Source organism: Argopecten irradians, chromosome 5 (genome assembly GCF_041381155.1).
Source record: "Argopecten irradians isolate NY chromosome 5, Ai_NY, whole genome shotgun sequence".
NCBI lineage: Eukaryota > Metazoa > Mollusca > Bivalvia > Pectinida > Pectinidae > Argopecten > Argopecten irradians.
In genome coordinates, this window is record NC_091138.1 from 2,575,811 (window position 1) to 2,589,169 (window position 13,359).

The 13,359-nt window shown below is 36.5% G+C and overlaps 1 long non-coding RNA gene across 1 annotated transcript; it reads right to left on the reverse strand.

The window, feature by feature from the left end:
* Positions 1-6,168: 6,168 nt before the first annotated feature.
* On the reverse strand, positions 6,169-8,791 carry LOC138324487 (uncharacterized). The gene is made up of 2 exons (XR_011208632.1): positions 8,661-8,791; positions 6,169-6,736 (listed from the first exon to the last, which is right to left on the reverse strand). It is a non-coding gene; the product is annotated as an uncharacterized lncRNA (long non-coding RNA).
* Positions 8,792-13,359: the final 4,568 nt, after the last annotated feature.

The following is a 13,359-nucleotide window of genomic DNA, read 5'->3' on the forward strand; positions in this document are numbered from 1 at the left end:
TGACCTATCTAATACAGTACCTGTGATCTCGGATTCCTTACATGGCTATTATTGGCTGTGTACCAATGTATTGACCGTCTCTAATGCAGTACCTGTGATCTCGGATTCCTTACATGGCTATTATTGGCTGTGTACCAATGTATTGACCGTCTCTAATGCAGTACCTGTGATCTCGGATTCCTTACATGGCTATTATTGGCTGTGTACCAATGTATTGACCTATCTAATACAGTACCTGTGATCTCGGATTCCTTACATGGCTATTATTGGCTGCGTACCAATTTATTGACATCTAATACAGTACCTGTGATCTTGCATTCCTTACATGGCTATTATTGGCTGTGTACCAATGTATTGACCGTCTCTAATGCAGTACCTGTGATCTCGGATTCCTTACATGGCTATTATTGGCTGCGTACCAATTTATTGACCGTCTCTAATGCAGTACCTGTGATCTTGCATTCCTTACATGGCTATTATTGGCTGCGTACCAATTTATTGACCGTCTCTAATACAGTACCTGTGATCTTGCATTCCTTACATGGCTATTATTGGCTGTGTACCAATGTATTGACCGTCTCTAATGCAGTACCTGTGATCTCGGATTCCTTACATGGCTATTATTGGCTGTGTACCAATTTATTGACCTATCTAATACAGTACCTGTGATCTCGGATTCCTTACATGGCTATTATTGGCTGTGTACCAATGTATTGACCTATCTAATACAGTACCTGTAATCTCAGATTCCTTACATGGCTATTATTGGCTGTGTACCAATGTATTGACCGTCTCTAATGCAGTACCTGTGATCTCGGATTCCTTACATGGCTATTATTGGCTGTGTACCAATTTATTGACCTATCTAATACAGTACCTGTGATCTCGGATTCCTTACATGGCTATTATTGGCTGTGTACCAATGTATTGACCGTCTCTAATGCCATACCTGTAATCTCGGATTCCTTACATGGCTATTATTGGCTGTGTACCAATTTATTGACCTATCTAATACAGTACCTGTGATCTCAGATTCCTTACATGGCTATTATTGGCTGTGTACCAATTTATTGACCTATCTAATACAGTACCTGTGATCTCAGATTCCTTACATGGCTATTATTGGCTGCGTACCAATTTATTGACCGTCTCTAATGCAGTACCTGTGATCTCGAATTCCTTACATGGCTATTATTGGCTGCGTACCAATTTATTGACCTATCTAATACAGTACCTGTGATCTCGGATTCATTACATGGCTATTATTGGCTGTGTACCAATGTATTGACCGTCTCTAATGCCATACCTGTAATCTCGGATTCCTTACATGGCTATTATTGGCTGTGTACCAATTTATTGACCTATCTAATACAGTACCTGTGATCTCGGATTCCTTACATGGCTATTATTGGCTGTGTACCAATGTATTGACCTATCTAATACAGTACCTGTGATCTCGGATTCATTACATGGCTATTATTGGCTGTGTACCAATGTATTGACCGTCTCTAATGCAGTACCTGAGATCTCGGATTCCTTACATGGCTATTATTGGCTGCGTACCAATTTATTGACCTATCTAATACGGTACCTGTGATGTCGGATTCCTTACATGGCTATTATTGGCTGTGTACCAATTTATTGACATATCTAATACAGTACCTGTGATCTCGGATTCCTTACATGGCTATTATTGGCTGTGTACCAATGTATTGACCGTCTCTAATGCAGTACCTGTAATCTCAGATTCCTTACATGGCTATTATTGGCTGTGTACCAATGTATTGACCGTCTCTAATACAGTACCTGTGATCTCAGATTCCTTACATGGCTATTATTGGCTGTGTACCAATGTATTGACCGTCTCTAATACAGTACCTGTGATCTCAGATTCCTTACATGGCTTTAATTGGCTGTGTACCAATGTATAGACCGTTTCTAATGCAGGTAATGTGATCTCAGATTCCTTACATGGCTATTATTGGCTGTGTACCAATGTATTGACCGTCTCTAATGCAGGTAATGTGATCTCGAATTCCTTACATGGCTTTAATTGGCTGTGTACCAATGTATAGACCGTTTCTAATGCAGGTAATGTGATCTCAGATTCCTTACATGGCTATTATTGGCTGTGTACCAATGTATTGACCGTATCTAATACAGTACCTGTGATCTCAGATTCCTTACATGGCTATTATTGGCTGTGTACCAATGTATTGACCGTCTCTAATGCAGTACCTGTAATCTCAGATTCCTTACATGGCTATTATTGGCTGTGTACCAATGTATTGACCGTCTCTTATACAGTACCTCTGATCTCAGATTCCTTACATGGCTTTAATTGGCTGTGTACCAATGTATTGACCGTCTCTAATACAGTACCTGTGATCTCAGATTCCTTACATGGCTATTATTGGCTGTGTACCAATGTATTGACCGTCTCTAATACAGTACCTGTGATCTCAGATTCCTTACATGGCTTTTATTGGCTGTGTACCAATGTATAGACCGTTTCTAATGCAGGTAATGTGATCTCAGATTCCTTACATGGCTATTATTGGCTGTGTACCAATGTATTGACCGTCTCTAATGCAGTACCTGTAATCTCAGATTCCTTACCTGGCTTTTATTGGCCGTGTACCAATGTATTGACCGTCTCTAATGCCATACCTGTAATCTCGGATTCCTTACATGGCTATTATTGGCTGTGTACCAATTTATTGACCTATCTAATACAGTACCTGTGATCTCAGATTTCTTACATGGCTATTATTGGCTGTACCAATGTATTGACCGTCTCTAATGCAGTACCTGTAATCTCAGATTCCTTACCTGGCGTTTATTGGCTGTGTACCAATGTATTGGCCGTCTCTAATGCCATACCTGTAATCTCGGATTCCTTACATGGCTATTATTGGCTGTGTACCAATTTATTGACCTATCTAATACAGTACCTGTGATCTCAGATTCCTTACATGGCTATTATTGGCTGTGTACCAATTTATTGACCTATCTAATACAGTACCTGTGATCTCAGATTCCTTACATGGCTATTATTGGCTGTGTACCAATGTATTGACCTATCTAATACAGTACCTGTGATCTCGGATTCATTACATGGCTATTATTGGCTGTGTACCAATGTATTGACCGTCTCTAATGCAGTACCTGTGATCTCGGATTCCTTACATGGCTATTATTGGCTGCGTACCAATTTATTGACCTATCTAATACGGTACCTGTGATGTCGGATTCCTTACATGGCTATTATTGGCTGTGTACCAATGTATTGACCGTCTCTAATTCAGTACCTGTGATCTCAGATTCCTTACATGGCTATTATTGGCTGTGTACCAATGTATAGACCGTCTCTAATGTAGGTGCTGTGATCTCAGATTCCTTACCTGGCTTTTATTGGCTGTGTACCAATGTAGGGACCGTCTCTAATGCAGTACCTGTGATCTCAGATTCCTTACCTGGCTTTTATTGGCTGTGTACCAATGTATAGACCGTCTCTAATGCAGTACCTGTGATCTCAGATTCCTTACCTGGCTTTTATTGGCTGTGACAATGTATAGACCGTCTCTAATGCAGGTAATGTGATCTCAGATTCCTTACCTGGCTTTTATTGGCCGTGTACCAATGTATAGACCATCTCTCATGCAGTACCTGTGATCTCAGATTACTTACCTGGCTTTTATTGGCTGTGTACCAATGTATAGACCGTCTCTAATGCAGTACCTGTGATCTCAGATTCCTTACCTGGCTTTTATTGGCTGTGTACCAATGTACATAGACCGTCTCTAATGCAGTACCTGTGATCTCAGATTCCTTACCTGGCTTTTATTGGCTGTGTACCAATGTACATAGGCCGTCTCTAATGCAGTACCTGTGATCTCAGATTGCTTACCTGGCTTTTATTGGCTGTGTACCAATATATAGACCGTCTCTAATGCAGGTAATGTGATCTCGAATTCCTTACATGGCTTTTATTGGCTGTGTACCAATGTACATAGACCGTCTCTAATGCAGTACCTGTGATCTCAGATTCCTTACCTGGCGTTTATTGGCTGTGTACCAATGAACATAGACCATCTCTAATGCAGTACCTGTGATCTCAGATTCCTTACCTGGCGTTTATTGGCTGTGTACCAATGGTCATAGACCATCTCTAATGCAGTACTTGTGCTCTTAGATTCCTAACCTGGCTTTTATTGGATGTATACCAATGTATAGACTCTATCTAATGCAGTACCTGTGATCTCAGATTCCTTACCTGGCTTCTGTTGGCTGTGTACCAATGTACATTGACCGTCTCTAATGCAGTACCTGTGATCTCAGATTCCTTACCTGGCTTTTATTGGCTGTGTACCAATGTACATAGACCGTCTCTAATGCAGTACCTGTGATCTCAGATTCCTTACCTGGCTTTTATTGGCTGTGTACCAATGAACATAGACCATCTCTAATGCAGTACCTGTGATCTCAGATTCCTTACCTGGCGTTTATTGGCTGTGTACTAATGAACATAGACCATCTCTAATGCAGTACCTGTGCTCTTAGATTCCTAACCTGGCTTTTATTGGATGTATACCAATGTATAGACTCTATCTAATGCAGTACCTGTGATCTCAGATTCCTTACCTGGCGTTTATTGGCTGTGTACCAATGAACATAGACCATCTCTAATGCAGTACCTGTGCTCTTAGATTCCTAACCTGGCTTTTATTGGATGTATACCAATGTATAGACTCTATCTAATGCAGTACCTGTGATCTCAGATTCCTTACCTGGCTTCTATTGGCTGTGTACCAATGCAAATGCTATCAGGGATGACATACGATTGAAAATGCTTTAAATTTGAATATATTATATCTCTAGTGTTGCTAATTCACATAGTTGGTAATCAGGTAACCCGTATCGGATGTCTTATTTTTGGAATATCCTTGTGTAACAAATGTGTTTGTTAAATAAATGAAATAAGTAAATAAATAAAACCTTCTGTAAAATAAGGAAGGTTGTGATAATGTATGAATAATGTGAGTACAAACTTTGTGTTTGTAAGAAACTATTAACGCACACTCATGCAATCATTTAACGATTAGATTTATAAAAACTCCTAATTAATCAACCTTTAAACCAGACATCAACTAATGTTCTGTTATCATTTAAAGCCTTTCAAGAATCATTTTAACGTGAGTCAATGAGATATTGGGTTAATATGGGCTTGGAAACTGAAACATGTCTTGACATTTGAAGTCTGACCTGGCTCGTCTCTTCATTATGGCTATCTATTATATGATGTCCCGCATCCTTAACTGTCTGTGTAAACAGACACCCGGTGTTTTTGTGATGTTTTTGCTATAACACAGTAGAACAAAGCAATTAATCTACCTCCAAACTACAGACAGGAGGCGTAAGACGAACCCTGGTTATTATTATCATTGAGATTTACCTTGGATACCTTTTCATTAGGACAAATATAATAAGAAAATCTCCCGGTACAATATCCGGAGATTCAAACAATTGTTGGGGATTATATTTTACATGGGTATTGAGGATGACGCAAAGCCTCTTATATATCACGGTATTCTTGTCGCGAGATTGGAGACGAAATCCAAACATATATAAGGACTAGATCATCAAAATTAAAAATAAGCATTTTCTTTTTAGTTAATTATTTAAAATGAAACGAAAGAATACCAGTCTTAATTAATTTAATTTCATTTTATACCCAACTACAATTATCAAAGAACATGACAAGGATCGGTGGTTTATATTACCAAAGATGTTTTTATTCCCATCGGTCATTGAGAGTTAGTGTATAGTTTACCACGTGTTAACCAGTCAACAAATGTACACAAATGTAGAACCGGTCTTAACTAAGTAGTATTGCGTTAATTTTGACATCAATGTTTTAATTAGCTATCAGAGATAGGGCGTTGTCGGGTCACGACCTTTGCAGATTCCGTCTGTTGGGAGGTCAGGTGCCTAGTGCTGAAGGTCATGGAGAGGTCATGTAATTTTATTAGTTACATTTACATAATATATACTACTAATGATAAATAATACTGTTCAAGGTATCTTGATAATTCCATCTGACCTGAAATCAGAATGATGTTTAGTGTTCCAGCAAATTAAAGTGTCTATTGTCTGTTCGTAAACCATTTCACAAAAAAAAAAAAAAAAAAAAAAAAAAAAAAAAAACTAGAAAAAAAAACCTCACGAATAAAATGTACTTTATTATGATCCATATATCATGGATAAACATCGAACATAATAACGTTGAAATTTTAAAAAATGTGATCACTGAAAAAATTACAATTACTGAAAAAGGAATTTGTCTATTGAGAAATGAAACAAAAACAAAAACCTTTCAATACCAACGTGTACTCAGTCGATATCAAATGAAAGAAATTTCAAAGGGCTAGATCATCCAAATCAAAGATATGCATTTCCTTTTTAGTTAATTGTTAAAAAATCATGTTAGTTTTCATACACGATAGACTGCAAAATGGCGCTCAGACACGCGCGATCAATTTCACCCACCTTCAATCTGTTCTTTTCCATTCATCTTCATTCTTACATTGAAACCATTTATGTTACACGGCAATACGGATTGTCAACCTCTCAACTACAGATTGCAAATACAGTATGTCGTCTGATGAGTTTGCAGTTGAAGTCTGATGACATTTCTAGATAATTTGTAACGATGGATGAAATCGTTCATCATATCCTGAAATAAACATTTCATAATCTGTTACTAATTCACCAAGATTTATTGAATCAATGTAGTTGTTATTAAGTTAATTTTCACACAAATCGCCTATTTTACAAAACCTTAAAATCTTTGTTTGAGTCGTTGCTATATTTATGTGTAATTTAGGAATGCTTTTATTTTCCTGTTTATCATCTGACTGAGCTATGAGATGTGTCCAGTGAGGAACATTCTCGACATATGACGAGTTATTGTGACCTTTTATACCATAATGGTAATTAATACACCTTCCACTAGTATAAGTCACTGGGTACAGCTGTCACATCAGTCGTATTAATTAAAATCCAAACCAAACACAATAGCTGCATTTTGCGCATGCGACATTTTACTCTTAACATTCGGTCCTTATTATTTTTTGTGCGATAAACTGTCGACAAATGTATCATCGGATTACTTCAGAAACCGTTACACTATACTAACATTTTACTAAGTTCCCTTTACGCTAATAATATTCATTTCAAAAGCGTTTATTTGTTCGAAAATGACATGTTACATAACAAGTTCCTCTGTTGCGAGGTATCTTGAGCTACCACGAGTTATACGATAGTGCCTTCTGTATACTAATCGTTAACCTTTAAAAGTTTGTGTGCATTCGGAGTGTAGAATAGTACTGCTATCATGTTCTGCAAAGCTAGTAAACGATATTTAATAAATTAGATTTAAACGTTAAAACCGTCTTTGTGAAGATAAAAATTCCTCGATGTTTCCTAATCAAAGTAGGCAATAAATAAAGCTATCTCCATTGGCTGCAGTATCCCGAAGTGTCCACCTCCTGTACTACAGTAATATATATAATATGGTATTAACTTCATCTGTTCCATTCCCCATCAAGGTTACCATAAAATTCCAAGTATCTGTGTAAAACCAACTATGCTTATAATGAAGTCATTTCATTTGTTCTAGAGGTTCCTTATAACTGTTTTACTGTATACGTTTCTGCGACATTCCGTGGGGAAATGAATGCAGTATCTACGTCACTAATCATTAACCAATTAAAAACTCGGTAATCAACGTTAATGTATTTGACAGCGTATTAGCAAAGACTAAAGTCTTAATGAGACCACCAAATGGACCAAGAACAATTATCTTTATTACCAAGTGGACTTTATAAACGACCAAATTGTGTTGATATTGACCATTAGAACTCGGGTGGTCTTTACACAGGGGTGGTCGCTAAGGTAGGGTTAACTTAATGCCCTTTGTGTGTTAAAATTCACAAACTGTAAGGCAGAGCATTCGGTGGTGAAATGAATATTGTAACAGTAGTAGTATAGTAGAAACCTTTATGCATCTACACACTGTCGCAAGAATAGCACAACGATAAATATGAATGAAAATGGCCAACCTAAAGTAGGCTAACTTAGAATTTATTAATATGAATATTGAACACAAAAACAATATAACAAAAAATACATGGTACAAATTAAAAATATATATACATATCGGAAAAGGGTGCGAATTTGGGGTTACCAAAAAGGGTCCCTTTAAAACACAAAAAATCAACCCAGCTTAAATATGGTAGGAAGAGGGTGGGTAATTTTGGTTAAAAAAGTCTTAAAATTTAGCCCTTCTCTTCAAAATCCAATATGGCTGACTGATGAGAGGGGCGTCAGCATCCCATAATGTAATTGACCAATCAGCGTGCGAGTTATGCGAAAAGGGGACGCCCGAAACCAATATTGCCAATTAAGGGAGATAACTCAAAACACTCAAGCACCGAAATACGAAAATACTAGTACTCTTGCTGTGTGTTTAAGATGCATAAATTAAGCTAAACATTTAACTGCCTTTTATGCATCTAGATTGGAGTTACAAAACAAGAAACGAAAATGCATAGTTGTACTCCCATACTCTCCACACCCGGTGTGTGTACTACAGGTACCTGATAGTCTCATGTGATCCACTCAATTTAGAATTCCAGCAGTCGTCTTTCTCTCAATGTTCTTCCTGATGTTTCCCTCGACACTGCATCTTAGTTGACCTTTTGAACATTTGAAGTTTTTACTTCCTTTAGCTGAGAGATACTACAGTCTACACATGATCGTGTTCTTTTGCTGCCCTGTAAATGAAACCAGCGGTGTGTTTGACTTTTTACTTGACATAGAGCTCCAATGTTGTCGGCATTTAGGCTTGTTTTAAAGACCTGTTCAAACAAACTATATCTTACCAGATAGGGGGACTTTCCTTAAAAGAGAGAGAGAGGGGTATCCTATCGATCGACTATCGGCAAACATATACTGGAAAACTGATTACTTTTGTATATAGTAATGTGGTTTGTGAAGGAATGGATAAACCGTTAACAAATATTGTCGGTTCTTGCAGGTTTTTGACAATTAGAGATCTTTCCGATCGAATTTGTTATTTTGAAGCCATATTAGTTTGCGAACTTTCGGTAAGCTGCGTTTGTGAAATATATATCCATTGTATTTTGAGCTGATTTTGAAAACCACTCATGCCTTTAATCTATTTAATTCCTATCCTATAACAATTTGTTATAAAGAAACGACCTAATGGTAAGTATGACACCACTGTTGACAGTCGATGTGGTCTAGAAGCACTGTTTGCTTACAACAGACCGAAAATATATCATATATCATAATTGAGTGTGTATTTTGACAAGGTTTTTAAACTTACCAAACAAAACCGGGAAACAAACAAAATAAGAAAACACATTGATATGAATTTCTATACAGTAAATAAGACTGATGTTTCTTGACGTATCTCAGAAATTCCTGATCAAAGGTGCGTTTGTTTTTAACTGATATTTTCTTCGAATGTGATTTTAGGAATGCGTTTGATTCTGAATAGTAAACATGTTTAAATTGTATATAATTGTATGAATGCAGCCAGCATTATGCGAAAACGTGGTGCCAAAATAATTTTATCAATTATCCAATAATTGGATTTATGTATAACTTCTACAAGCGCGTGGCAATTAATTACAGCCCCTTAGCTATGCCTATGCGGTGAGATCGTGGGTTTGCATGTCAGCGATGGTATGGCAAAGATCGTCAGGAAAAACCACGGCACTTCTGTAACGCGTTTAACAAATACATAACTAAATACTAACAGTACGAGTGTTAGGGTGAAATGCGCCAATAACTGGATAATTCAACAAATGAATAAGTCTCATGTGTAAAGACAACTGTAACTAATTATTTAGACATTGAAAAATAAATCTAGTTGATAAGTGAAATTTGTGTGGATTTCTCCTGTATCAATAGTTTTCTGAAGGTTGAATCAGTAATATGGTGTCATCGTATGGTTTTCTTTGTATCACAAATTTTTCGAGTCCATCGTTTTGGTTATATATAGTATTAAGATATTACTTATATTGTGCATATGTTTTATGTAGTATAACTAATATGGTTGTTACTATGTCTGTCACATAACTCATAAAATTACTTTTACTTCAAATCCTTGTTTGTCCACCCCATCGGACAGAGATATCTGCACTTCGGTGAGGGTAATATTTCTCTGTCTTACCCAGGGCAAGAAGACAACCTGCACGCGTAGAACATATTCGCTTGATAAATGGTTGTAAAACATCATAATTATGCAAATCAACATTAATCTACGCGATCCAATTGGAAAAAATATATATATACATTGACATCGAGCTCGTGCTTCACGCACGTGCTGAGCTTTTACCTAATGATCGCCGCAATAGGAAGTCCACATGTATGGTGGCTGATTTCTGCCATTTAAAAATCTCACCTTTTCGCGTAACTTTTTTCGCCTTTTACGTAAATTACGTATTTCATCAAATATATTAAGGGAAAATAGATGGAATACGTTTGTTCTTATCCAAACAACATGCTTCAGGAGTTTTCCTTTTTCATGTTAGATGATATTGTCCTCTGTAACTGCTACTTCCTGAACGACCATACGTATAACAAATTATGATTTTCCGGATGTAGATTATCAACCAATGGCCAGTACTTCCTGCAGATTGTTTACCTCTTGTGAAATCACAACATACCACCTAAAGTACGACCAAATCAGCACAAAACACAAATATTATCACGTCTAGGTAAGTTACCTGAGAACATTCTGTACAATGAACTAGGTACGGTGTTATGTACGTCTATCAAATTAATTTTATCACTAATATACTGAGGCTGACGTCATTATCCTTCACCAGTGCATTAAGGCTAACACCCGGGTTCATCTACAATTACTTTATTAGTCATAGTGGCATTGTTTGGAATTTCCATATACAGCACATATTTATTTTGATAGTTGAAGTTGTTTTACATTTATGTTTTTATTTTTGTTAAGAAAGTTGTTAGCATAAAATTGAATAACCGCCAGATACATTTGTCTTACACAAAAGCCTACCAGTAAACATGGCATGACACATTTTTCTACAATCATGCTAAAATTGAATAAAATTTAAAATATGTGATTTATATGGTTGCTAATTAAAGAAACTAATGGTTTTATACATGAAACGACTTTATCATGATTGTGTCACAATTATAATGCTGGATAGCATACGTTTACACTATGATTACTGGGACACCTAACGATTTACTCTAGAGTAGTTACGTAATAAGACGTAATCCCAGAGTTCGCACCGGGTGTTGTAAATCTGTCGACAGCTAGTGAAGGCTAGGATGGTATACATCACAATCACTGCCAACATTTTAATGTGCTGTAAGGGACGCTTTGGTTAAAAGAACCTTACTTACAAATTATCAAATTAAATAATGTTTATATCACCGGGCCATGATAATGGGTTCATTGGAACACACAGGGAGAACTTCTAAATGTTGTTCATTTGGAACTTTCTCTGTTATCATTATTCAGACCAATTATATCGTCGTTTTAAAGATAATATATTTTACATAACATACTTTTGTACTTGAAAATTGAAAAAGAAATAAACTTCATTTGTGTTGTATCATCACGGAAGGGATGGCAATTTGGAAAAATTGTGTCCCCCAATATCATGCATGGTGCTTTATAGATAACAAAGCAAACCAGATGAATAACATGCTTTTGAAAACCGGAAAATTCTAGCGGTTAAAGGTTAATACAAATATACCAACTCACTCTTTCCCCTCTGTATACCAAACAGCGCTCCTTACATTAAGCGAACTAAAGTTGCTCGTCAGATGTTAATTGCGTAGAAGCAAAACCATTTAGATTACTCATGAAGTAAGGTGATGTAATTCAAGATAGAAATCGACAACAAAAAAACAGAAATACTGATAAATTGATACAAGAAGACAGGGATCAGGTGCGTCTAACACAAAACGATGTTTTTTTCTTCGTCAACAAAATCAGTTATACTATTCAGGATTAAAAACCCAGGTTCAATGGGATCTCAAAATTAAAAATAGAATGACGCATCGCTGAGTACACTGAAATTTGGTTCATCTCTATAAGATTCAACACTAATTAATCAACAACTTGTACAACAATAACATGATTAAGCACTTAAGGCAGAATCACTGAAGTTGAAGAAGAAAGATGATCTAGGAATATCAAAGGGAAGATGGCGTTGTGGGGTTGGGTAGCTGCAATTCCTCCATTTTGAGAAAAAAAGACATAGAAGAAAAAAAGATAAGAGAAAGCGGGGCTACTGATAATTGCATATTGCTATAATTAGAACGATCTAGATATTTACAATATACACACATACAAGCTCAGTAAATAATGATGAGATTAAAATAATTCCTCAGTTTGCTCTCTTTAATTGTGTGTCATTCAATGGTGGATGTTATTTTAAAAGTCACCAGATCATTCATGTGCCTTTTTCACCATTCACGAGTCCAGGAAAAGCACTATTTATATTTACATAACTAGAGGGCATTAGATTTAATCGATTGTGGAAAAGACAAAAGAGAGACGAAGAATGCAAAAATAGACTATCGCCTAAGAACAACAAATGGGAGAAACATTATCTTATCTCTACATTCCGATCATTTCCAACAAGACAGCAGATGTTGACACAAAAATCAAGTGACATCTCACAATCTCAACACTAATGTCTCTAGCGCGAGATTGCTTCCTTCTTCTCGCATTCTGGCAACTTTGCACTGGAATCTCACGACCTTGCCATCTTGACTTTCGTAGCGTTCATACAAAGACAACAATACTTTCTTCGTATATGTTGGCAGACACTAGTTTTTCTTCGGCACGAATTAATAGCTCATTAATTTGTCTATGTTTTTGATTAATTGACATTCACATTTATTTTCAGACTTTAAATGAGTTGTTTTTATGGTTCCAGTTCGCTTCCACTAGTGTACCTCACAAATGTCTGAAATAGCAGACGATAAGTAAGGCTGGTATACTCCAAGTGGTATGTCACCACCAGTTCCTGGCCACGCGGATGATTTATTTGAATGATTGACTTAACTACGATGCCAATCGTCTATATTACCAGAACACTTCTTCATAATCACCAGGCGTTAAAACGCTGAGGATTGTATTACAAATCAAAGACAGATTTATAACAAAACTGAAGCAAAACAATTGCAGTTCTCGGCTACATTAAATCCTGGATTTTCTATATTTGTGTTTAATATCATAAATTAAGAACTTAGGACCTTAATATTCAATTAAAAAAG